General features: G+C 40.1%; 1 pseudogene; it reads right to left on the reverse strand.

Annotated features, from left to right (window-relative positions):
• Positions 1-3,109: 3,109 nt before the first annotated feature.
• LOC113835971 lies at positions 3,110-3,233 on the reverse strand (annotated as a pseudogene).
• Positions 3,234-26,988: the final 23,755 nt, after the last annotated feature.

Raw genomic sequence — 26,988 nt, forward strand, 5'->3', positions numbered from 1 at the left:
ACTTTCTGCTCCCTCATGTCCTCTGCATCCCTCTTCTTCTCCCCTTCTCATTCTCCTAGATCCCTCCCCTGTATTCCCGTGCTCCCAATTTTCTTAGCAGATCTTGAACAGACCCATGGTTTCTAGCTATGAAATTGTTACTTATTGAGATTCTGACTTCATCCAATTTCCCATGCAAGAGCTTCTGCTCAACTGCACATGAGGACAGAAATATTTTCACCTCTGTACTCTATCATTTGGTTCAGTACCTGGCATTAATATTTACTTATGGAGTACAAAACAATGATGAGCTATGGGAGACATTAATTAGCATAATTAGCAGAGAAGTATAAAACTACTCTTGTGATTATTAAAGAACTGCAGCCCAGAAGGCAATAGAAAGCCAAACCAGGATTATAGTAGCCATGCTGCAAAAATCCATGCCCTACCACACAATTGGGTGTTTCTAACAAAACACCACTGCCCAACCTGTGGACACCATTACCACACCTTATCACAGGATGCTGGAGAAGATGTTAGAGCTGTGTATTTCCACAGAAGTCACGACCTGTTTACATTGTAATTCACAACCAGAAAAATTACAGTTATAAAGTAGCAACAAAATAATTTTATGGTCATGAGTCACCCTAACATGAGATCTCTATTAAAGGGTGGCAGCATTAGGAAGGTTGAGAACACTGTTGATGTGTTAAGACTGAGGTATGCTAATGCAGAGGTGAACTAGGTGATAAGAATTTAAACCAATAAATCAGTATGTACGGTTTGTTTCTGTTTCTTTTGGCAACATGAAATGTCACTTTATAAGAGACAAAGCTACAATATTTAGACATATGTGTTTACAAGTAAGAATAATATTTAATCATATACCTAGACACTGAAATACATATTGGGATGGCATTTGAACATATGTCCATTTAATGACCTTTCTTCAAAATGTGTTTTAATTTAGTAAAATGTCTTATCTCTAAATTATTTTCTAAAGTTTAATGGTCCTTGTTCTCTTGTAGTTTTACCAGCTTATCAGCCAACGAGTCTCCGTAATAACATACCTCAACCCCAGTTAAGATGGAATCCATTCCATTTCTAAGTCAAGCGAATATTAATTCACTGTGCCTTAAAATTTTGGAGCATCTTCCACTGTCACTATTTACTTTGTAGCCACTGCCACATTCAGAAGAGAAGCAACTTCATAAAACACACTGTGAAACCTGAATGGCCCGCACTTTTACCCTTGTCACTAATACTGTTAAAACTGAACCCAAAGTAAGGCTTCACTAAAGTTTAAACTGGAGATAGAAACAGAAACTTATAAAAATGCATGCTTAATATTAAAAGGTTATTATATACTTGTTAATCATAGATTACTGAATTCAAAATGCCACAGGTTATAGCATGATCCTACAGTGCATGCAGGACCAGCATCATGAGTGTTTAACCTGTGTGTTTACACAAGGCCACACACTTAATGGAAGTTCTTTATAAGGGATTCTTGGTTTAGTGCATTGGTATAATATGTTTCTGCTACCATCTTAGGATTCTAAATAATCCTAGGGGATCAGCATTTGGGAGGTGTATTTCACCTCACTTAATTATATATTCATTCTTCCCAGTGTGAGCATCTCAACTCAGGCCACATGAAGTCACCTGTGTTTCATCACACACACTGTGGTCTATGCTCTGTCCCACAACTATTTATATAAGGATGGATAGCGTGCCAATGTCAAATTGCCTTCCAAGTCTTAAATGCTTGCTCTCTGTGTTTAGGTCTGATCACAGACTCTTAGGAACTAGTTACAGCTTGGCCAGCAGATTCTTTCTTAAATAATGTCTATGACCAAATAAATGAAGAAATGACTTTTGGATGTTGGAGCAGAAGATCTCTGAAATGATGTGGGAAGATCTTGCATTTTTCTGCTATGGTTGCCACAATCTGTATAAGGAACAGAGAAAAATTCCAGGGATAACTATGTGGTCAAGGAGAAAGAACTGTAATGATCTCAACTAAAAATGGGGTGGGCCACAGAAGAGTCAGAAAGAGCTTGCTGATTTTAAGATGACTTGGACTCCATATTGCCTTGAGCATCAGGGCTCGGGCACTCTCCCACTGCATTCTCCATAGAAGCAGAGCTCAGTGCAAACAGAAAGCAGGCTTTCCTTGTGCTCTGGAGCTCTGGTGAAGACTTGAAATTTAACCAAATTACCACAACATGGGGGGGAAATTGTCACTGTCTCTAGACATGAATGAATTTACTTAAATTAAGACTTGCAATAGTTGAAGCTTCAAAGCTATGACAGAGCACTTCCCATGGATGACATCTCACAGGAGGGAAAACAGAAACCTTTTCACTTAAGTCACTTAAACTCCAGCTAATGAGGAAACACAGAGAGTACTCTTGTTGCTCAATGATGTGGCATTTACATGGCCCAGAGGAACCTGGAGAGGTTAAGTGGCTTGTCTGGGGTCATCAACTAATGAGATGCAGATCCGGGGATAAGTTGGGCCTCTAGCCTCAGGTCTAGGACCATTCTTTTTCCAGGCAGCTAAGAAAAAGCAACACAAAACAAAAACTGTCCATCTTCCTCAAAGAACTGCCACCCTAAAGTACCAATCTAAATCCCAAATTCTGCGATGTTTGGAGTAAACTAAGTCAGGAACCTGAGAATTCAGACAAGCTTTGCCCCTAGTTTTAAGGAGAGCATCTTATTATAAAATGGCTTTCTCACATTCCAGGATTTTCAGCATCACCAGAGGCCCCCCTAAGACTCAAGCTGCAGACTTCTACCAGAGATGCCTGCTGCAGTGACTTGCCAATCAATGTTTCTAACAAGTTCACAGGCATTGCTGCCGTCAATGGTCAGGGGCCATTTTGGCAAACTAAAGCCCTACATGGCCTCTAATTAATGCAAGGAGCTCTAGGGGTTAGTCCTGGCCTTGGAACTCCAGAACTGACATTTCAGACAGAAACAAACAAACAAAACAAAGCAACAACAAAGGCAAGAGAAGTAGCTCCTATTTATATTCCAGATTTCTGGCTTTCTTTCTCTCTCTCTCTCTCTCTCTCTCTCTCTCTCTCTCTCTCTCTCTTTCTCTCTCTCTCAAAATTATTTTAGAGGAAAAAGCAAAGCCCTAATCCTCTTTATCACAAATTATACAGTTAAGTTCCCTATATTTGGAGAAACAGCAAGTCAGCATGCCTAGGGTTATCAGTGTATCGCCCCTGCCAGGTAAGTATCAGAGAGTTTATTTTTAAGTGAATATGAGGACAATTAGAAAGTATAGGTATGCAACACGCAAAGCAGTGTGCACAGCTTTATTGGGTCTCCAGCTGAACAAGGAAATCTGTGCTGCGATGCGGTCCAAGAAGAGACATACTATGGACTCAAAAGTATAGACTGTGTCCTTCGTTCTTTCCATTCTCCTCCGTATTTGATATTTGAAGGACCAGCTCCCCATTTCAGCAGCCATGACAGTAACACGTGCTTGCTATGACCTTGTCTTAGTCACTAGAGGTTAGGTGCCCACCTCATGACAAGGAACCAATCAGAAGTTAGCTGGTGGTGCTATGCTTTATGACCCTGGGTATACTTTATGGACAACCGCACAGTAATGACGCACAGAGCATAGCAACCACCCTGGGAGGGCCTATGGGCCATAACAACCAATTGACCAATCAACACAGGGCAAGCCCTCCAAGCCTGGAGGCACACCAATCGTGAGCCTGTGCGTACCCCTAGACACTCCCCTTACGCTGCCCTACAAGATCTCTCAGGAGCCAGTTCAAACTGTCTTTTGTAGCCAACCGCCATGGTGGGTGGACAAAAGACCAAGCTAACATGGGGTTAGCTCGTTAAATTACTTATTGTAATTAGCCTCATGCAGTTTGCAGCAAGCTCTCGAATCTGCCTGGTGATTGGGGTGACCGCGGTCGTGGCCTGGGACCCGGGATACCTGAGTTTTCCGGGGGTCTAACAATATTGTTGATCAACACAGAGGATCAAGCCAATGCTGGGGTGACATGGAAGTGAAGCAACAGTTAGTAAAGAGTTACAAAGTGGCAGAAACAAAAGCCACATGGGGAACATACTCTATGCCATTTTTAAACATGAAGAAATTAGGAGAAATGGGCAACTTCACACCTGTGTGACTGACAAATCTCCTTGGAAACACAAGGAAGAACATAGGGAATCTTCGGGACTTAAAAAGGGGAAAAAGTGTGAACAGGAAAATGTTTGCCAAGGAGAAAAATGGCAGGGGGTGGAAGCAGGGGATAAATTAAAATTGCAGAATTATGACATTTTTCATTGCCAATTTGCCTTTAGGAGGCAGAAACTGAGACAAAAAGCCACATTAAAGTAGTTTAGTGAAATGACTCCAGGCCATGAAAGAAGAGATTTGGGAAGCAAACAACAACATGTAGGCTTCCCAAGCCATGGACACAGCTGTGGGGACCCTCTGGCAACAGGATAGTGAGAGAGAGAGTTTTAGGAGGGCGTGAGAAGCATTTCTCTACTTCCTCTTCCTATGCCTCTAGTCGTAGGTACTCCCCAGCAGAAGGTTCACTCCCATGTATTTTCTGTGCCTTCAGATCTCACATCGTAAGATTGATGATTGCAGAAAGGCTGGGGTAAGAGGCTCTAAGGTGAGGAGCAAGAGAGGCTGGCCCCAAGGACAAATTATGTCCTAGAAGAACCTGGGATAGGATAAGAAAGTGGAAGTACATCTTAGTAGAATTAGTAAACTTGAAGGAGAAAGAAAGGATTGCCAAATCATCTAGATCAATGGTTCTCAACCTTCTCAATGCTGCAACCATTTTATACAGTTCCTCATGTTGCAGTGACCCCCAACCATAGAATTATTTTCATTGCTACTTCAAAACTGTTATGAATCATAATGTATATATCTGATATGCAGAATATCAGATATGTGATCCCCTTGAAAAGAGTTGTTCAGCACCCTTAAGGGGTTCTGACACATGGGTTGGCAACCACTGGTTTAGGCCACAGCAAAACAGACACACTGGTCACATGCAAAGGGGCAAAGCCAAGTTATAATCAGACTTGACCATTGATGCTGGCAACACTAGAAGAGAATAGAGTGGCAGCTACAAAGCCCTCAGGTAACAGAAGGGCAGTCCAAGCACTTTAGTGGTAGATGGTGGTGCCCAGCTCAGGCACCTGCTTTCAGCCTTATGAGAATTCAGAAGAGAGAGCCTTCACTCCCATAACACACACTTCCCCCAGAATCAACCCAGTGGAGTGTCAGGGTGAGAAAATCCACCACACAGTGACGGTCAGAATTGAGCAAATTGGTTTACAAACAGACCAAGAATTAAACAACAGTGGAATCGACACCAAGGAATAGGATGCAAATGGCATGTTTTGACATTGTGTAAATCTTATAACTGGCAAAAAAAAAAATCTTGGGTGAATTATTTCTCACACAAATTAGAATTGAAAGTCATGGTCTACTATCATATAACACAATTTTACAATGTTGAGACCTTCAAAATACTGAATATTCATTTTAAAATCTGTTGACTAACTCTTGTTGCAGGGAAGAATTTCCAAAGTTCATAATTCTTTGTTTTATTTTACCCATTTCTCTTATGCCATATGTACACACAGGCTCTAAAATACCAATGCCATTTATCTGTGATACTTCTGGGCTGGCAGGGTTGGCCTTAACTCTGTAGACAGAATGGGCTGTTGACCTCTACCCACACACATTGTCCCCATTGTGTGGCTTCCACTGCTGCTCTGTCTGTGGTTGAGATAGTTTGGAGGATTTGCTGCTCTCTGACTAAGACACAACTTGCTTTAACTACCTATTGCAGATGGTTTGATGAAAGGGTTAGGGTGAAGGAGGACTTGAGGAATAGTTTTCCATGGCTTTCAGTAGTTGATGCTTTTCTGAGTACAGACAGACCTTGTTTCTGTCAGGGGTGCTATGGGAACATGGTTTTGGAGCAGAGATTATTAAGTAGAAAATTTTGTAGCAGAAACTTGTTTCTATTCCTATAAGTCATATCTGTGTCTAAATCTTCATCTATAGCTTTATGTGTCTATATTTGACTTCACCTATAGCTAGAGTCGCATTCTATAAGATGAAACCATGAAAATGTAAAGCATTCATTTGGAACTGAAGTAATATCTAAAGAGAGAGGCAAATGAAGAAATAAATACGGAGTGCAAGCCTTCAGTGTTGTTTTGTTGAGCACATATTTTGGTTTAGTTTGAACCAGGGTGATGGTTTGCTTATTTCCTGCCATAGTTTCGATCCAAAGGGAATGTGTTAAAGGCAGGGACTACTGGGAGGTGATGAACCTATAGTAAGTGGGGCCCAGCAGAAGGAAGTTAGATCTTTGGTTATTTACCCATAGCAGTATTTGGGCTCTGAACTCCTTTCTGTCTTTTGCATGGCCTCTGTGAGAGGAGCAAGCTTCTCCTCCTACAGATCCTGGAAACTCTATGGTTCCAAGAAGTTTAGACGTGTCAGAAATACTAGAAATATGTAGGAAGGAAATGGGAGCTGACTCACAGTTACTCCCAATATCTAATTTGGGACTATCTGAACAGGAAGGAAGGGGGAGGGAGAGAAGGAAATGAAAGGGCAAGAAGGAAAAAAGGAAGAACGAATAGAAGAAGGACGATAAAGGATAAAAAGTTGATAAGGGGAGGAGCCAGAGAAAAATGGTGTGGGAAGGTGAGAGAGAATGATAAAGGAATGAAGGATACAGAAAGTCATAGTTTATCAAATGCCACAGTAATCATTGTCACAGGAAAGAGTCATAGATATAAAACTAAAATGCAACAAGAAATAGGGTATTTTCATTTTCTTTGAAGTGTCTCCCTACAAAATGCTTATTCACTGTAAAGAAGAAAATATTAACTTCGGGGTTTAGGAACTTGGAGTCACCATCTTAACTGAACCACCAGTATTAACAGATGTCCTCTCCAGCTGTGAGCTGAGAAGGGAGCCAGTCCTTCCTGAGGCATCCTTGCACAAACTGAGTGCCTCAAATTAATTAATAGAAGGCCTCAGGTGCACAAAATCAAGGGACTCTCTGAAGGTTCAAGGCCATAAAGAACAGACTGAAAAACAGTCCCAGACTGGATGGCTTTAGGAAAACAGGACAAGACATTGGGCCTTAGAACAAAAATTCAACATTCATGAGACAAGTAGTGAGATTTGCATTAATCGAGTCTGGAATTAGTTGATGGTACTGTATCCATGTTCTTTTGGGTGTTCCATAATTGCTTAATGGTTTTATAACAGTAGCACTTGAAACTCTGAATAAAGGGAGCATTGAAATATTTTGTTACTTTTTACAGACTTTTGTGAGACAAAAATTATTTCAAAATGAAATAAATATGAAAATAACAGTAATATTAAAAATAAAAAAAAAACACACACACATGCAGGCATCTTAGAACAGAAAGCAAACACATGGAGCCTAGTTTCAGACACACGAAACTGGACTCTCACCAACTCTGAACTATAGCCAAGCCCTCCTTAGCGAGTTCTACGTCCAAAAGAGGAGACATAAATGTCCAAGAAACACCACAAGACAGAACAGCCCTTCTTCTGTTGCTTCCTGTTCTGAAATGCAGTTTTTATTTCTCCAGAGATCAACCATGTCTTCTTGGATGTTGTGCTACCTTTTGCTCTTCCCACAATTCATGGACGTATAGTGTTCCCACAATTCAGTTCGGTTCATTTGCTTTGTCTGTTCTCCTTGGCCATAGTTTGAACTCCTGACTTTGCTTACTGTTGTCTATGATTAGAACTTTATTTCTGTGACCTGGATTATTTAGCCCTTTAAAACAAAAGTAAATGCATGATCAGAGATTATTCCTTGATGGCAATTTGTATCTCATTCCAAAGAAATGAGTTTGAGGAAGTATTGGAGATGGTTAGATGGTAAATGGCAGAAAGGTACATCCAGCAACAATTCCCATGGGGAATGAAGTAGGAACAGTTGGGAAACTGTTCAGACGAGATGGGGGTGACTGCCCCAAATCTCTGTTTGCAATAGTAAAACAGGCAACTTCAGAAAGTAGAAGAAAAAGTTCAGAGTCCATCTCAGAAAGATTGGTCTAGAGAGCTCTTCCCTCCCATTGAGAGGGAGTGATTCTGTGACAACCTCAGAAAAGTTGCCCTTTACTATCAGTGACAGATATTTTAGGGAACAGAGGGAGAGCAATGAGACAAAAGTTGCATGGAGCAAAAGCATTGGCCCAGGCTGGGGAGGTGCAGGGAAAACTGGCTTTTATCTGTGATTGGTCACCCTGGGCTCTTCGTGAACCACATATTGGGAAACCTCGAAGAAAGGATCATGGGATAATATGATGGAACCAGTCCAGCAGAACATCTAGACTGTGAAAAAACAAACTTTAAATCAGAACTGCACAACATTTGGCAATGTGGAAACCCGACTGAAGCCTGAGTATGCAGGGAAACAAAGACACAGGTTCCTAACACGTGCCAGAGATGGGGACAAACCAGTGACAGCAACATTGACAACCAGACTTTGGAGGGACTGCCTGCCCAGATTCATGACCAGTACTGGCAACCTGACCCATGAAAAGCCTCCCGTTGATGAGACCAGCATCCGTGACCTAGCCTTGCAAAGGACCACACAAGTGTGTGAATGGCATCTAGTAGCAAGGGAAGGAACAGAGTCAAAACTTGAACTAGCAAGCAAACAAATGACCTCATCAGACTGAACCCCCCATGTGCTCTCCCCACTTTCCATTTATTTCTCCTTCCTAAAATACTCAATGTCAGCCTCGCTGGCCAGCTCTTTTCCTGCTGCGTCTTCATTCTTTATTGTCTTTTTCCTTTTTTTTCCTTCACATTTTCCCCCTCTACTCTTTATTTCTTTTTCGTTTAGTAGTCTTTGCCAAGAAATATAGGCTGGCTTGACTAGGGGGTGGGTCTCTGTCTCTTAGTCTTCTGACAGCTGGGATTATTGTAGGTTGTCTGATACATTCCTTTACCCCTCCCTTTTCCTTCTGCCTTGATTGACATTCCCCGCCCCCTTGTTCATATTGCTACCCCTCTATTGCCTTTGCCACCTCCACTTCTTTCTCTATGATCCGGATGCTAATGGCCAGTGCCCCTCTGCATTTGTTCTTTCCACTCATTCATGTGTGGCTAATATCTTAGTACACACAGTACAACCAATGTCCCTTTACTTCCGCTTCCTAAAATGATTGCGGACAATTCTCATTCAAAAGTCAATACAGGGTATGCAAGTAGAATTCTGTAAGGGGAAGTGATGAAAAATAGCAATGAGAGAAGATACTTGAAGGCATCCTTCAAACTGAAGAGAAATATCTGCGAGGCCTCGGGAAGTAATAATCCACACTAAAGGAGTAACTAGGCAAATGAGGACTAGGAGACTCTCAAGCACTTAAAATAAAGAAAAAAACTAACAAGACAACAGGGATTGATTCACACCTCTGAATACGCGGCAAAAGAACAGACTAGCAGACTGGATTAGAAAACAGAGTCCAGGGGCTAGAGAGATGGCTCAGTGACAACCCCAGCTGTGAGAGATGGAGGTTGGCAGGTCTCAGGGATTCTCTTGCTCTTCTGGTGTCTGCAAGGATGAAAATTCAGGATCTCTGCTTGCAGCAAAGGATTGGTGGACAGTCAAATAGAACTCAGATTCCCTTTGAAATTAAAAGTCCTATGGTGGTCTCAAGTGCAGGTTTATGATTTGTTTAGGCGTGTAGGGTGCATGGAGGTTGCAGTCCACCTGGCTATTTGTCTGGGATGGTTGTTGTATTCTTTTCATTTTGTGTGGGGCTTTGGGGCTTGGCATGACACCCTCAGAAGGTTTGGAGAAGCTCTCTGCCAATCCAATCAACCACAGCTCTGAGTTAGTGTTTCCAAGGTGAAGGCACTGGGATTCCAAAAGGAATATTTTGAATATTCAACTTGTCCCAGAGGGAGAGTAAAGGCCCTTCCCACTTTTGTTTCTCCTGCAAAACAAGTCAAGATGAGGTCTTAGCTGATGAAACTCTTGGCTTCCTGCTGTCCAGCTGTGCTGCATCTCTGTGGCTTTCCCCCTTAGAAATCCCAAAATAGTCAGGGAGGCCTGCTTCCTAGGGAGACTTGGCCTGGCCTGGATGGCTTCCAAAAGGGGTTTTTATGAAAATGTTATTTTTTTTCTTTACAGTTTTTTTTAAAATTAGAACCCATGCAAAGTTGTGCCTCTTCCCTTTTTTGTTCATCTTTCAAAATTCTAGCATCTTTGTTTGCTTTGATTGACAGGTAGCAATGCCTGCAAAGAGACATCATGGAGAGTAAGTGAAGGGATCTACTTAACCCTTCTGCCCATCGTTGTGTATCCTATTTCTCATTGGCTCATATGTAAAAAGGCTGATGAAGAGATAGCTAAACACCTCATTTATCCTCATTTTATGTTTTATGTGTGTGGATATGTATGCATTGTGTGTATTATGTAGAGGCTGTATTCATCCTCATCTATAGTTCCTCAGGATAGCAATTCGCATTGTTTTTTTTTGTTTGTTTTTTGTTTGTTTGTTTGTTTATTTTTGTGTGTGTGTGTGTGTGTGTGTGTGTGTGTGTGTGTGTGTGTGTGTGTGAGTGCCCAGGGAGTTCCAAGACTCCACCTGTCTATCTCCACAGTGCTGAGATTAGAAGCACACACCATCACACCTGTCCTCTCATGTAAGTCCAGGGGACTGAACTCAATCCTCATGCAGCACTTTTCAACTGAGCAATTTCCCTAGCTCCCTTAGCCCTGTGTAATTTGATTTTAAATTGTAGGTAACCTGAACTTTATTAATAAACCCAAGATTTGCAAGCACTTAAGGATAATATCTGGCAAGAAACACGGCAAGAAAATATTCCTCTGCACTGTAGTCATGATGTTACCCTTAACTTGTTCTGATTCCTTTCTTTATCCTATCCAGAGCCTCAGGTGGCTGCTGGGTGATAAGATCATGATATAATAATAGTTGCTAGTACTTACTAAGCACTGACTGTATAACATGCAAAGTTGTGACGCGTTACAGCGCTTATAGTAGACTGAGTATCAAGGACAAAACAAAGGATCAAGGATTCTTCTGCAGATAGCCCTAGGAGACAGGACAGCTGTATGATAGAACACACAAGGCTCCCAAATATGCCAAAAAGAATGAGAAGAAACCTGGGGGTTGTGAGGAAGATTCTACTTTCTCTTGGCCTCCTTGGCATTGGCCTACAGAAATCTGGGTTTGATTGGCTACAGTCAGCTCAATGCAAGTGTAATGGAGAGGGAGAGCTGTTGTGTGTGACACTGGATGGTGAATTCCTCCAGGGGGAAGGGAAGCTGTTGGTTATGTGATACTAACAGCTTAGTTTCATCAACTGTGAAGCGAGGTGGGATGTCTTTCTGTATGTTGAGAAGTGTTGCTTTTATTGGTAGATGAATAAAGCTGTTTAGACCAATGGCCAGGAAGAATATAGCTAGGCAGAAAATTTAAACAGTTACAGAGAAAAAGAGGAAGAGTCAGAGAGATGTTATGTAGCTGCCGAAGGGGTAAGATGCCAGAACATTACTGGTAAATCACAGCCATGTGGCCATACACAGACTAGTAAAAATGGATTGATTTAATTGTGAGAGCTAGTCAGTAATATGCCTGGGCTACTGGTCAAACAATTGTAATTAATGTTAAGCCTTAGAGTGGTTATTTGGGAACTGGTGGGTGGGACTCAAAACCTCCAACTCCAGTGAAGTGGAATTAGTGCTATCTCAGGAGGCAGGCACAGAACAAGTTGAACATGTACATAAGTTATACGTTACAGAGCCTGACACATACGAGCAATGGTGTAATTGTAATTTTAAAAAACTCAAACTGCATTTTTATTTATTCTCACTCTCTCTCTCTTTCTTTCTCGTGTGTGTGTGTGTGTGTGTGTGTGTGTGTGTGTGTGTGTGTCCACACATACATGCTACTGCACAAATGTTGAGAATAGAGACAGTCCTACTGTACTAAAAGGGAGGAACGAGAGAATACGTATTGTGGCAACTGTCTTATACTGAATCTGGAGGTACAACAAGCTCTGGATGGAGGAGAAGGCCTGCTTCTTCTTTCAGTTTTGTTAATTACCTAAGTCCCTTAACCAACCAAATCTTGCATTTCTGGACATCACGTTTTATTTAGTGACATAATAAGAACACTGGTTGAGAGCCTGATATCAGTGCTAGCTCTGAATTTGTCCAATATTTCCTTCCACAATAAAGAGACACCTTACCCTAAAACAGCTGGACTCTACTACAGAGGGTCTGTCGTTATAGGAAACTGTTTATGAATTGGAGATTAAAAGAGCATGTAATAAGAGTATATAGCTTGATGCTGATTTTCTGATATTACTTAAATTCATACATGGTATTCTGAGGAAATTCCTCCAGGACGGTCAGCTTTCCACCTAGGTGATGGGGTTTGCAGAAGCCAAGGAGAGTGCACCTGCACTCTGTGTTCACCTATGCCCTGGTGCTCTTCTAAAGCTGTTGATCACCTAGAGCTAGCCCTATGCTCTATAATCCGCACATGAAAGGAGTCCTTTGCCAGTGTTTAAAGAGATGACTGGTATAAAGAGAACTGCAGCAGAGGGGGAAACAAGGGTTAGGCAATAGCACACACGTGAAAAAAATTAACCATGCAGTAATAGAAGTGCTAAGGAATGACCCAGGTCTAAATATCTGTATTTTTATTTAACTTACATTTCTCTCCCATGTGGCTTTCATTAGTTAAGTAAACAAATGTTCATTTAGTTTCAACTCTGTTCAAGGCTCTCTATGAGGCACTATGAGGAGCTGACACAAAGATAAATCAAATAGAGATGCCCTTCTCCTCCAGGAGCAAGCAGCTGATGAGGGGGCAGAGGGTAAATGCAGGAGTGATTAAAACAGGAGAGAAACACTTTGTTCCCCCAGGGAGCATCAAGAAAAGCTCTGGGCATGTCTTTAGTTGGGGAGATTTGTTCCATTGGGAAAGTCAGGGAGCAAATATTGAGCGGTTTCAATAGGGTCAGAATAGATGGGAAGGAAAAAAAAACAGCTGGTTTCATTTGTTTGGAATGTAGGATTAAGAGACAGGAAAGTACTAGGAAATAGGGTTAAAATGTCAAGTGGACACCATATCGTGACCTTGAAGGGCTAGCTGAGGAGCTTGAGCTCATTCTCTATGCAAAGGAAACCTTTAAAATATTTGGTCCTAAGGATTGCAACATTGTAGTTAGGCATTAGAAAGAGGGCAGTCTCAACAGAAAATCCTCAGACAAGCAGCCAGTGGCTGGTCAGGAGACACTTGTAATCAACTACAGAAAACTAGCAAATAGCTGAGCTGGAGCAAGAGCAGGGTGTTGGGTGATGAAACCAGTGCTGGAGACATAGGAGGTGTACCTGGAACTATAATCATTCTATTTTATCCTTAGTGATTTGTATTAATCTCTTACTATCCCTAATTTTATATTAAACTTCATCATAGGTGTATATTCTGATGGAACAGCAGCCTATATTGGTATTGGCAGTTTCAGGAGTCATTCTGGCAAGATTGTTCCCTGCCTATAGATAGACAACTGTGTAGACCTGTATTTAACGGGAAGAAGTAGGAAGAACATCCCAAGAGCAAAAGAGGAGTAATACAGAGATGTAATAATGAGATCTGGGGAGCGAAGAGCCCCAGGAAGGGCAAGCCTAATGCACTAAGAAAGATGGAGTAATGATAAACAGTAGCAAAAATTCTTCAAAATCAATTCCAGTTCTAATCAGATTCCAACACGACTTCACAGGCTTCAGGGAAAACTTTAATAAACATAATTATTGAAAGAAATTATTAAAATAGCACTGCACAACAGTTGCTCTCATCACCATTTTTCAATTCTTTTATATTATATATGTGTGTGTTATGTTACATATATGTATATGTGTATATATACACACATTATATGTATATAGAAAGAGGGAGGGAAGGCTCGAGAGAGCGTATTCATTTTATTCATTTCTCTGGGGTAAGTATGTTAGAATGAAATTTTTGGGTTACACTGCCATGTAATTCAGCCTTTACAAGAACCTAATGAAAGACATGTATCATTCTCATTTGTCGTCAGTCATTTTTTTACCTCCTGGGAACACTAGCAGAAAAATACAGACCTTTCTCAACTCATGATGATACTTCATCAAAACTGTTTTCATTCTCTCTAGTCTGTAGTGCTACAGAGTGAGAAGAGAGAGAAACAGATAAAGAAATCTGCTAATGTTAGCCAGTATACATTACTAACCCAGGCATGTGTTCAGCATTGGAAACAAAGAGTAATACAGACGCAGTTTCTACTTTTAACTACCTATCTGCAGGTATGTTGTGTGGTAGCAGTTACCACAGTACACATCCATTAAGGATATTTATCTAGCAAATAATTGCTAACAAGTGTCATATGCCAAGCACTGGGGACACGAGTGAACAAAACAGGCATGTTTGTGGTTCTGCAATTCCCATCTTAGCCTGGGGGAGATAGCAATCAAAGATCCACATTAACAAATGTGAAGTAAGTGCTCCAGAGAGAAGAAACGCCATCTTAGCAAAGTATGCGATAAATTCAGCCAAAATATGGGATCAAGATGGGCTTTCCCAAGGTTATGATGCTCGGACTGAGACATGAAGATAGGCAGCAATTACAGGTTCCATTACAGACAGAGATGGGAGGATGGAGGAAGCCAACACAGCCACAGACAAGAAGACTGAAAGGTAGACAGTGGAGAGGAAGAGGCGGAATGAGAGCCCCAAAGTAGACATGGAACTATCCAGGCAACATCCACAATCTCCAATCTATTGGAACACACCTGGGAAGTCACTATAGTGTTTTAACTATTAAAGAATAATAGTATTTATGTTTTGAAAAGTTTTCCATAGATGAAAATTAAAAAGTAACCACTTTTCAGAGAGAGAGAGAGAGAGAGAGAGAGAGAGAGAGAGAGAGAGAGAGAGAGAGAGAGAAATCTAAGGTGGCAAGAGGTAATTGCCTAGGAAGCAATTTCATTCTGCAGATGAGGGGCTCAAGTAGTACCATGGAGGGAAAGAAATTGGCTTAAGAGACACTGAAAAGCAAAATCAAGAGTATGGAGACGGATCACACAGTTGCCAGTTTCTGTTCCATGCAATGCCCGTGATACAACTGACTTCAACAACCAGTTAGTGATAGCAACTGCCATTGATATGGTTGTATTATTGTTGCCTCATTATTAATAATCACTATTGACTAGTCTAAGTGAACAGGCTGTGAGGTAGCCTAGGATGGAGAACAGAGAAAAGGCTTTGGGATCAGAAATTTCAGACTTAAATCCTGATTTTGCTGGCAGTTAGCTAGGGGTAAAGAAAATAATTGGAATCGGTCACCCTGAATATCCCTAGTTCCAAGAAGTGATGTGTAATTTCAATGTCCAAGGAGCATTCAGACATTTAGAACTCAGCTCTATATTCAGTAAGTTGGCTGCAACTTGTTACTGTATAATTCCAGTGCAGGTGGGAACCAGGGACACATTGAAGCAGGTCTTTCCCTTTCTTTCTGAGGACTCGACTTCATCTTAGTTTCTCCAAGATGCCTCATCTCACCCTTCATGAAAGCTTTTTAACTGAGTTGATTCTGTTTCCTTAAACTAAATCTGATTGGCTTTGGGTATTACGAACAGTAAACAGTGACGAGTTAACTCTTACTGAGGTATAAGTTGCTCCCAGTGTTGCAACATTCAGAGTCTTCTCTGGGGCTCAAAATAAAAACTGAAATAGACAGGGATTTATTATTAATTACATTCAGTGTGTGTGTGTGTGTGTGTGTGTGTGTGTGTGTGTGTGTGTGTGTGTAAGGCTCTTTAATATACTCATTATAATGAAATGCTTGAGCATGTTATACCCTGAGATGATCAACACTTAATACAGACATGAATCAAAACATCATATGGTACGTCATCTCTATTAGGTGTTGATAAAACATAAAATAACTTTAGAAACTGAGCAGGCTGTGATCATCAGGTGCTATATATGGTCAATGAGGAGACCCTGGTGGTAGGGTTCAGAAGGAAGGCGGAGAGCACCTGCTGCACTCAACATCCTCAGTTAATGGAAAGCTACAAGACACAAAGTATGGCTCAAATCCTTGTGGGAAAAGTACATTCTTTTAGATGAGACCAGCAGGGCAAGATTTCTGTTAATTTTCAGCCTTTTGAAAAGTGTCTCCAGATCCAAATGTAATGAAGGCAAAGAAATATTGGAAAGTGAATTTATTTTAAAATACAGAAAGCAGTGCACTAAGCAATTGAGTGAAACGTATTCTTGCATTAGGAAAAAATCAAAGTGGGCTTTATCCAGTGTAAGTTATATACAGGAAATTAATCTGGGCAAGAGGTTCAATTTTTATTTTGCTTTGTGGTGCTGGGGCTCAAACTCAGTGTTCTCAGCTACTGAGCTGTGCCCCCCATCCTCAATAGTTTTTTGACAAACATACATCAAATGTTTCCTAACCATAACTGAGATGTAGGACACAAGAGTCAGAAAAACTCATTCCTACCCATTCCTGCCTCTTTGCAGCATGGATTGACTTTAAATAAACCACATTTCACATGCTATTAAAGAAAAAAATCAGACTTGATAATGGACTGTGTTTTAAAAGAAAATGGGGTAGGAGAAAAGGTTGGATGATGACTCTAAGACCTTATCCTGAGAAACTTGGTTTCTGTGACAGTTAAGTAGGGATGGCTGGAATATTGTGGTGAATATTGATAGTTTAATTCTGGGTACTATGGAGGGGTTTATTTATGCAAGATGACATTTAATGTATAGATATGTACTTAGAAAACTGATCATAAATGGACAAAGATATGCTTATTGAAATAAACGCAAGTCAAATTTGGCAACTATGAGGTCCCCAATCATGGAAGCACCTGATGCCACCCAACATGGTGTTGGAAGAATCTGCGCATGTCCAGCTGTGAATGCCCATTCAGATATGAGCTGTCATGAGAGAACACGCTTCTGACACAGGAGTTCTCCCATCTCTTTAACCCTTGTATCGTAATTCCGAGAAATTATACCTAGTGGATGATATGCAAAAGTTAAACTCAGTAATATAAAACACAAAGCCTTTCATTTGTGCCAAATATTTGTTATCACTCTCTTTATAGTAAGGAAGTACAGGCATAGTTAAAATGTCTAGAAAAATTGATTGTATTTAATCATTGTGTTCTCCTCAAGTTCACCCCCAATACTTTCCTCCCTCCATCCTGTCTCATTTCACTGGTACCCCTTCTTTCTTCAAGAATCCTCCTTCCATTTTTTTTTTATCACATATATGTATACATGTTAAATCTAGATCCCATATATAGGAGAAAATGGGCAATATTTTGTCTTCTCCCTATTTTCTCTATTTCTCCTGTATAACCCCTTTCTGCTTCCACATCGTATTCACATCAAATATGCAATATTTGTCTGTCTGATTTACTCTAGTTAAGATGCTAATTTCCATATAGTTCTACTAATTCTTCAAGTAACATAATTTCATTCTTCTTTACAGCTGAAGAAAACTGCATTGCATGTGTGTTCATGCATGTGTGCATATCATATTCTTATCCACTTATGTATGGGTCTTTAGACTGGCTCCATGGCTTGGCTATTGTAAATAGTGGTGAAGATAAGATCTGAACACACACAGGATTAATGCCACAAACCAGCCTCTTATGCATATTGGGAAAGATCAGAATGAAATATAAAAACTAGGTTTTTAAAATATGAGACTACTGGACTTTTTAGTTATGAGTTCATTTGCCATTTTTCCAGAGGGAAAAAAATTCTATGATAGTAAGGAACAAAACTGCACTTAGTATAATATTTTCCCACACACTGGAAGCATGTGTGCTTTTGCTTGTAGAGAGGACAGGCCAAGAAGTCTCAGCAAGCTAGGGCATGTAGAGGGAAACCAAGGAGAGGAGGGTAGAGAGGAGACAGAAGAAGAGAAAGAAGGACATGAAGAGGCCCAGAAGATGATAAAGGAGGGGAACAGAGGAGTGGATAGGAGAGAGAAAATGGCCAAGATGAAAAAGCAATCAGACACAGCTAGAGTACAGTAGCTTGCATGAAGCAGTAGTGACAAGCATTAAATTAGGAGCTAAAGGGATTGTTTGAAAGGCTAGATGACCAAGTTACGGTTATTATTTAAGCACTTCTTTCTATTTTCTTTTCTTGTGTATGTGTAAAGTAAAAGTCTAGGTAAATTTCTAGGTAAATATACAAATATATACTCAGAAAGTATGATAAGTAACAACAAATAAAATATGGTAATCTGTAGGATTCTCTGTGAAACTATGGTGAAGTTTCAATGAGGCAGTCCAACCCTCATATCTAGTCCGATATTCATGTATACCTAAATTCACATTTCTTTCGCGTTTGCATTCTCTTTCTGTCACTTAACAATATGTCATGGTCATTCTCTAAGTTAATAAATACCTTCCCTTGAATGATTGCATAGTATCCTGTTGTCCAGACGGATAACCATTTATTTAATCAATCCTTGATTGATGGGCACTGGGTTGTTTTGAATTCTGTTTCATTACTATAAACAACAAGGTGATGAATATCCATATATCCTTGTACAAATATCCATTGGTTTCCCCAATATAAACTCAGGGGTAAAATTACAGAGTCAAAAAAGAATATATATACTTTTAAAATGTTTTTGCTTTCTTTTGTCTAATACATTACTCAAATGGCTTCCAGAAAATGTGCAAACCATGTACATCTCCTCCCACTAAGAGTGGGAAGGTGTTTGAGTCCCAGCGGTAGCTAACTTGGGTTGCAGGCATTCTTTCTAATTTTTCGGATGACCCTGGTTAAAATGCACACTCTAAATTTTCCCCTTCCTGATCTCACATTGCTGTGAAGAATATAATTTATTTAGAAACTTCCGTAGGATATTCACAGTGGTCCACAGTAAAACTAGATTTGGTTTTAGGGTATCTCCAGAGAGCAGAGGAAGTAAAAAACTGCCAAGACAGAGTTCTATAAGTCTTTACACCCGGAAGTCCATGTTTTATTCCCTCTTATTAGAAAACTAGTAATCAAACCTGATTAATAATACAAATCAAAAGCATGAAAATCTGTTTTAAACAGTCTAGAGAGCCACATAATTTTTCCTTTTGTAAGTCCAAAATTATTTTAAAAGACTTTTTTCCATTTTTGTTCTTTTTCATTTTTTAAAGAAAATAATTGAGGAATTGCCTCTCAGCCCTTTGAAAATGAGTGAAGGAGCACCAGAATATTTTCCACAATTTGAACTCTGATTTGAGGTTTGAACAAACATTGAGCTATTAGTTCAATTTCAGATAAATAAACTTCAGAATTCTAGCAACTTATTATGGTTCTAAATGGCAACAAAGAGAGCAATAATATTTTTCCATCATTTTAGCAGAACTTTAAATACATATTTACAACATTTAGTAATTTCCCTTTTAAAAAAATTCTTTTCAGCCTCTATGTATAGGGCCAGATGTCTAATTAGGGACTCCACAGCTCAGTTGTATGGAGTTTACAAGTACCCTTGGCAGGTATCGGTCACACTATCCCATTCCCCAACAATGACGAAAACACTTGTGTTTTTATGAATTGAGCTGTCTAAAAAGATTACTATTTTTTTTGCCCTTGCCAATTTTCACTATGATTAGAAATCAATAAACCATGATGCAATCTTTCTATTATTCTTACTATTAGTTTTTCACACCCAGTCTCATCTCCCTCCAGATATTTTTCTGCATTAAAATTTTCTATAATTTTTCATAGTCATGGAAAATTATAGATGGCTGGAGTTTATGCTTTTTCTGTTTTGTTTTATTATAGACAGACAAATACTAACTTTTTAAAAGTTTGCTGTGAAAGGTGTGTTTCCCTATTTTAAGTAATTTTTACCCACTTAAAGGCTTTGTGGTATATTGATGAACAAGATTTCATAGATCCCCAGTTAGTCATTTGATCACTCGTCCTGTGTTGAAGTATTTTTTTATTGAAGGGAAAGCAATAAAAATTTTTAAAATGCATATTTCCAACATTTCCTAAAATCCTGGATGAAATGCAACTTGCACAATTCATGGAAAAAGTTACCCAATACTTTTATGAAAGCAAATCACCAGCACTCTAGAGGTTACTTGGCATTAAATTAATAAATTTGTGTTTGCACAAATCTGTGTGCTTATGTTCAAGGAGTTGAGAAGTGAATGGATTTGTATTTTTTCAAGAAAGACAGTTAAACTCCTATGGGAAACACAAGTAACATAAAGAGAATAGTTAATGCCTAGTCCAAACTGTCAGCGGGAAAATTAATTGCCATAATGTATACACATAAACACATACTCGATGAGTTCTTAGTCAGTTTCAGCTGTTCCTGTGTGCACTGACACCCTGCCAGGACTCAGATCCTCACTGGGCTGTGACATGACTCCTTGAAGCTCCCCATTCCTCAATGATAAAATGGACAGAATAGTTGTTCCTTCTCTGTAGAGTAAAAGCTCAGAAGAGGGTCTAGCAAATGCTAAATTCTCACAGATATAACACATTGTTTACTGTATTTTAGGGGACTTTATTGAATTGGTATGCAGTTGTTGATAGTTAAATACATTTATACAACATATAGTAATCATAATCAAATTAGTGTACAAAATGGCTAATTTCTTTGTAGTGAGAAGATCCTGAATCCTGTTTTCTAGTTATTTTGAAGTTTATAATATACCACTTGTAAGTACATCAACAGGTCATGTGGTAGAACTTACGAGGTCTCACTGTAGCTTTTTACCTGCCGACCAATCTTGTCTGTCTTTTCTCCTGTCTCTAGGATTTTCAGCCTCTCCAATCACCTTTCAGCCCCATACTGTAATCACCTTTTATTTATATTCCAACTGTGAGATCATGTTGTGTTTGTCCTTCTGTTCCTGGTTTATCTCATTTAACAATATTGAGTAAGTTTATTCATCATTGTCCTTCTGTTCCTGGTTTATCTAATTTAATAATATTGAGTAAGTTTATCCATGTTTTAAAAAATGAAAAAAATGCATTCCTTTGTGGGTGGGTAGTATTTCATTATGCTTGTATACCAATCTTAAAAATCCATTCCTCTATTGATGGCCAGCTTGAGTCCAAATCTTGGCTACTGTAAATAACTTTTGATACATAGTTCAGTAATGATATTGCTAGCTTGTAGCTTTTATTTTTAACTATCAGTTCCCTAAAATATGAGTGTGGAACTAGCTTACTAATAGTGGGGTGCATACACACACGTATATAATTAGATATTTTATTTACGGAAAAAGATAGGGTCTCGTTTTTTGTTCGCTCCCCCCTTCCTCCTACCCTCCCCCTCTCCCTCCCCTCACCCACCTCTAGCTTTGCATAAAAAGCATGAAATCCACATTCTGTAAATGCCAATGTCTCATTTCGCAAGTGAATTAATTAATTGATGAAGTCAGGTGGGTACAAATTACACTTCAACTGTTGACTAACAAAAGTGAGGCTGAAGCGAGGGGCCCTCTTTCCCAGCCTGGCCAGAGAAATCAAAGGGGAAAACTCGTCATTTACTAACGTAGTGGCTAATATGGAATTGACTCAGCAGCCTTACAGTCCTCCTCCGGAACGAAGTGCTCTGAAAAGTGATGTCTTAACCTCTCGTGTCTGTCCTAGTCTTTGAAAAACAGGTGGGATTAAAAACGAAGGCACCTGAAACCAAAACCAGACCGAGGTCTATGGCTGAGCAGCTGTGCGGGTTCCAAAGAGATTTGCGGAACTACACTGCCACCTATTGGCGAGAAAAAAACAGTAAATTCCCATACTTCATTTGTTAACGGTCCATGTATGCCCCCTCTAGGAGATGCAGTGTTTAAGAGAAAACATATCCGCTATTTAACAAACAACTGAAAGGCCACCCCGCTTCCTACCTAGCTTTCTAAAAGTCCGTGTTTGAAAACTTTTTCCTCTTAGGACTTACACAGCATTTTCTCTCTTGCTCCTGCGCACTGTGCCTTTGTCCTCCTGTGGGAGAAGAACAGTCCTCTAGCACTGAGATTTAAAAGGAGACATTGCTTCACTGTTTTATTTTCAGTTGACTTGTTTTCATGGCGTTATAGTTAATTTCACAAATATATGTACATATTCATGAGGTAAAATGTGACTCTTTGACTCATATGGCATTTTTAGTAATTAAATCAGGGTAATTAGCACACATAGCACCCCAAACATTATCACCCCTTTTGTGGTGAGAAGGTTAAAATCCACTCTCTAGCTACTCTGAAACACACAGTACATTACTGTTAGCTCTCATCACTATATTGTACAGCAGACTGGAATGAGGGGAACTAATATTGTAGTATTATTTTCCATGAGATCAACTTTTATACCCCATATATGTGACTTTTCTTGGGGGGGGACAGCAATTAATAAAGCAGATGCCTTAAGAATTGGAGGTCATTTACTATTCCGCTTTGCTACTAATTGATGCATTAAAGATGAAACACTACTGCCCTCTCGTTGCTGGCAAACAAACAACTATATTAGCTATTGGCTAGGCTTCAGGTAAGAGAAACAGTCTAGAATTGTCTTCTGGCACTGCCATATTTAACAAAAACCCACATAGGTATAGGACATGGGTAGTGAGTCAGAAAAAACAAAGACCAGAAAAGGCCTGAAAGAAAACAGATATTCAAACTGCCTTCTTAACATAGATTTATGTTTCTACCCGGAGATGTGTGCTGCTCTCAATACTTGTCAGAGAAGCTTACTATTACAGTGAGTAATAGTAATGATGAGATTAAAAAATGGTCTAAGTGCTGAGAATGTGAACACTCAGTTATAGAGGAGACACCGCCATATAACCTCACCCCAAACACACACACACACACACACACACACACACACACACACACACACACACACCCCTCCAAGGTTCAGGGATGAGATTCATCTATATCAACCCCCACACACACATATGTCTAAGCCTCAGGGTGCACTGCAGACCAAGGAGTAGAAAGAGCCAGAGGAGGGAAGGGGAGCTGTGCACGGCTGTCCACTGGATTCTACATGGCTGCTGCACTCACACTCGTACCAGCTGTGCTCACTTGCTTAGGACCTGAACAGGATCAAGCCAGTCACAATTCCAGCACAGATGGGGGAGGGGCACACATAGAGAAGAGCTTCCAGAAGATCCACCCCTAACTGCAGAGCTATTGGTAGCTGATGGCTGCTGAGGGAGGAAGAGTTACACTTCTTTGGAGACTGCTGGTAAGTTGCCACACCCCAGTGGATGTCCCCACCCCCATGCACACATGGGCAGCAGTAACTGGACTCAGTGGATTATTAATTTAAAAAAACAAAGACATGAGGTTGGGAAGCAGATGTGTTGTAGGGTTCTGAGAGGGACATGAGTTGTCAGGGTGGACATGGTCAAAATGCATTGTATACATGTATGCATTTTCAAAGAATACTTATTTAATAAGAGAAGAATACTTATTTTAAAATGGGCTGGTTAAAACACAACAACAAAAAATACAATAACAAAATGGACAAATAAAGAAAAGACGTCAAAAACAGAAGAGACCTACAGGAAGCATCTGATACTTTCTTTGTGTGGGTGGGTTGGGGAGATGTATTTTTCTTAAGACATTTTTGATTGGCTTTCTAACTACAAAGATTATTCCACCAAGGTAAAGAAAAAAAGTAAGTATGCATTGAGAACAGCAAATGCCAAAGGCAATATGTAACATCATATGAGTGGCTTGACTCATTGAAGAATATAGTTTACAAAAATTCCAGTTGAGGTAAGTAAGGGAAACCAGGATAACGGAGCTAAAATTATTAAGATTAAAGCAAGGGATAGCTAGTATTCAGTGAGAACCAGAGCCAGACTGTGAGAGTCATTAGAGGTGTTCCATCTTTTCCCACTTACTATTCTTCAGGAACATAACACAATTGCATGACCCTACCTTATTTGAGTGTTAGGCATGGTTGTACGACATACAACAATGAAGTGTGAAGAAACCTGGCGGGTTTTACAACATGCGTTTCTGGCCTCAGCAGTTATGGATCCAAATGTTATGGTGGAGTATATATGTCTCTCAACAGGTGTGCAAGTTGATCAAAGTTCCTCTGCTGACACTCTGGATCTTCCCATTCGTTACATTAAACCACCAAGACTTTGTGCTCTTTATGAACACACAACATTTCCATGGGTTATGGTAACAGTAAAATTATAAAGGAAAGGTTTAAGGGAACATAAAATATAAATCATTGGTTTGGAGTGAACTAGAGGGCAAAGGTTTAAGTAATGAGTCAAAACAAAGTATTTCATGTATGTAATAAAACACGTATATTTTGGAAAGATCCTTCCAAATTTACCCATTTTCCCATTAGATAATATTATATCCTAAACTCTAAAACAGTGACAAGAGCACCGCCATAGGGGTGTATTTCCTTTCTGCTGTAAATATTTTTTTATCATTTCCCACACCAGCACTATAGTATCAACTCTATTTCATGCTTCTTCAGCCGGTAAAGAAGCCAGAAGAACTTTATGCAAACATCTGCCAGGCTGCTCTGCTCCTCTGGACAGCATCATCCCATGGCTCACCATTCTCTAGGGAAAAGGCGCTAGGTGAAGCCTGTAAGATCCTGTGTGAACTTACCATCTAGCTCTGGTTATCTCAGCCTTGCTGTCACTGTGTACTCAGCTGTTCCCCAAATGTATCCATCATACTCTGGCATCTGACGTCACTCTCTGTGCCAACAATGTTCTTGCCTCTTATGGGGCTATCATATCTTTCTCCTATTCCTTCTGCACTCTTCTCAGAAAGACACCACCCTACTCCCACACCCCAGTCACTTTCTGGAGTTGAGTAACTCTCTCTTCATAAGCACCCTGTTTTCATAAGGCAAGAAACGGAAAGCTGGGGGGGCGGGGGCATTCTGAGCTCTGCAGGTCCATAGATCTATACCTGGCAGAACTCTGCGGGTCCACAGCGCTACACCTAGCAGAATGGGAACTAAAACTCCCAACCCACTGTGCTCTCTCCACACACAGACTTTGAAGATTTGGTTACCACCCAGTGGTGCCAAAAGGAGGTAGTGGTCTAAGCATTGATGGACTAAGAAGTAGGGCTTCATGGAAGGGGAGCTAGGTTATCAGGAGTGTGTCATTGAAAGGGATCCTGGAATCTGGCCCCTGCTTTGTTTGCTTTCATGCTGCCTTGGGGTGAGCACCTTCTTCGGATGCCTCAGTATAGGCACACAAATCACACAGCCAGCTGACCACAAACTAAAGCTAAGAAGCTAGAAAGAGGCGATTTGGGGGGAAGGAACAAGAATTTAAGAGAAGGTGATAGTATAAGGGATAGGAAGGGGAACAGGAATAATGGGTATGGGGTTCAAATGGGAAGGAGGAGAGGTTGCTAACAATAAGGACATTTGAAAAAGCTGTGTAAAAACCTACTATTTGAGAAACTCCATAACAGATAAGTCAACTGATACATTAAAATAGTTTAAACAGAATTATTTCTACATAAAAGAGAGTATTTTTCCCAGAAGTCATACATTGCCAAATAGAAAACTGGCTACCAGGTACTGAATATCTTCTTTCAAGTTATTGGTCAGACAGGTTTCTGAAGACCACCAAAATAGTGAAGGCTATTGTCATTGCTCTTGATGGTAAAACACTTTGGTGGTTTGAATTCAAATGGACCCCATTGACTCATATATTTGAATGCTTAGTCACCAGGGAGTGGCACTATTTGAAAGGATTAGAAGGACTAGGAGATGTGGCCTTTTTAAAAAGAAGTGTGTCATAAGGTAGTGTTTCAAAAGTCCTTGCCAATCCCGGAGTCTTTCCTCCTGCTCCATGTGTGCTGCCATGCTCCCCACAAAGAACTAAACCTCTGAAAGTGTAAGCAAGCTCCCAATTAAATGCTTTTTTTTCCCCATAAGAGGCGCCTTGGTCCTGGTGTTTCTTTGTGGTAATAGGACAGTGACTAAGACAGATGTTATTGCTGAAAACTATGCAATTGGTCACAAGACTTGTAGAAACCAAGCTTTTATAAAACTAGAAGCCTTTTTGCTGGCCAGCTTTCATAGCAACAGAAGGTACTGGGCAGGCTGCTGAGAGAGACACACCATCAGCAGTCTGACCCAGCTGGGAACTGCAATAGCAACAGACCTGGCATGATATGCCATGAGTGACACAGAGGCATGGATGGGGAAGCATAACTTATGCCTTCACGCTTAGCTGTGATGCTATTAGTAATTGAAGGCTGTTAGAAAAAAGTCAGTTTCCTTTAAGAGCATGGCCCATGGTAGGTTGACCATGCTCTAGAATATGGCCTTGTGTTTATGTGTATACGACCAACACTAATTAGATTCAGTGAGTTATAAAAAAAATACAAAGAGTACATGAAACTGTGAGTGTGAGGAAGGATGATTCAGTAAGAGTCTGGTGGGGATGTGACTATGAACCAAATACATCGAATACATATATGAAATTCTCAAGGAACAATAAAAAACCTAATTTAAACAAACCTCAGAAACCATGACCCAAAATAAAGTTTTCTTCCTTTCAAGTTGTTTGTCTTAGACGTTTTTTTCATAGCAACAGAAATTTGGCTGTCACAAAAGCTTTTCATTAGTAATTTCAAAGAGTTACTGTTGCTTGGGATCTCAGCCAGGTGTTTCCACATTCTTGGCCTGCTTAACTGAAGAACTGAAAAAGAAGCATTCACACAGATTTGCAAAAAGTAGCAAAATAACTTTATTTAGAATGAAGCAACAGTACAGATTAGAAAGAAATACACTACGAAGATTGACAGCAGGCTTCATGAGTAAAGTACTTAAGGGCCCTGACTACTTCTGTGGCTTCTTTTTATGGGTTTAGTGGGTGTAGTGAAAGTTGTTCCCTTTGTTGTGGTG

Source organism: Cricetulus griseus, chromosome 5 (genome assembly GCF_003668045.3).
Source record: "Cricetulus griseus strain 17A/GY chromosome 5, alternate assembly CriGri-PICRH-1.0, whole genome shotgun sequence".
In the NCBI taxonomy this organism is placed as follows: domain Eukaryota; kingdom Metazoa; phylum Chordata; class Mammalia; order Rodentia; family Cricetidae; genus Cricetulus; species Cricetulus griseus.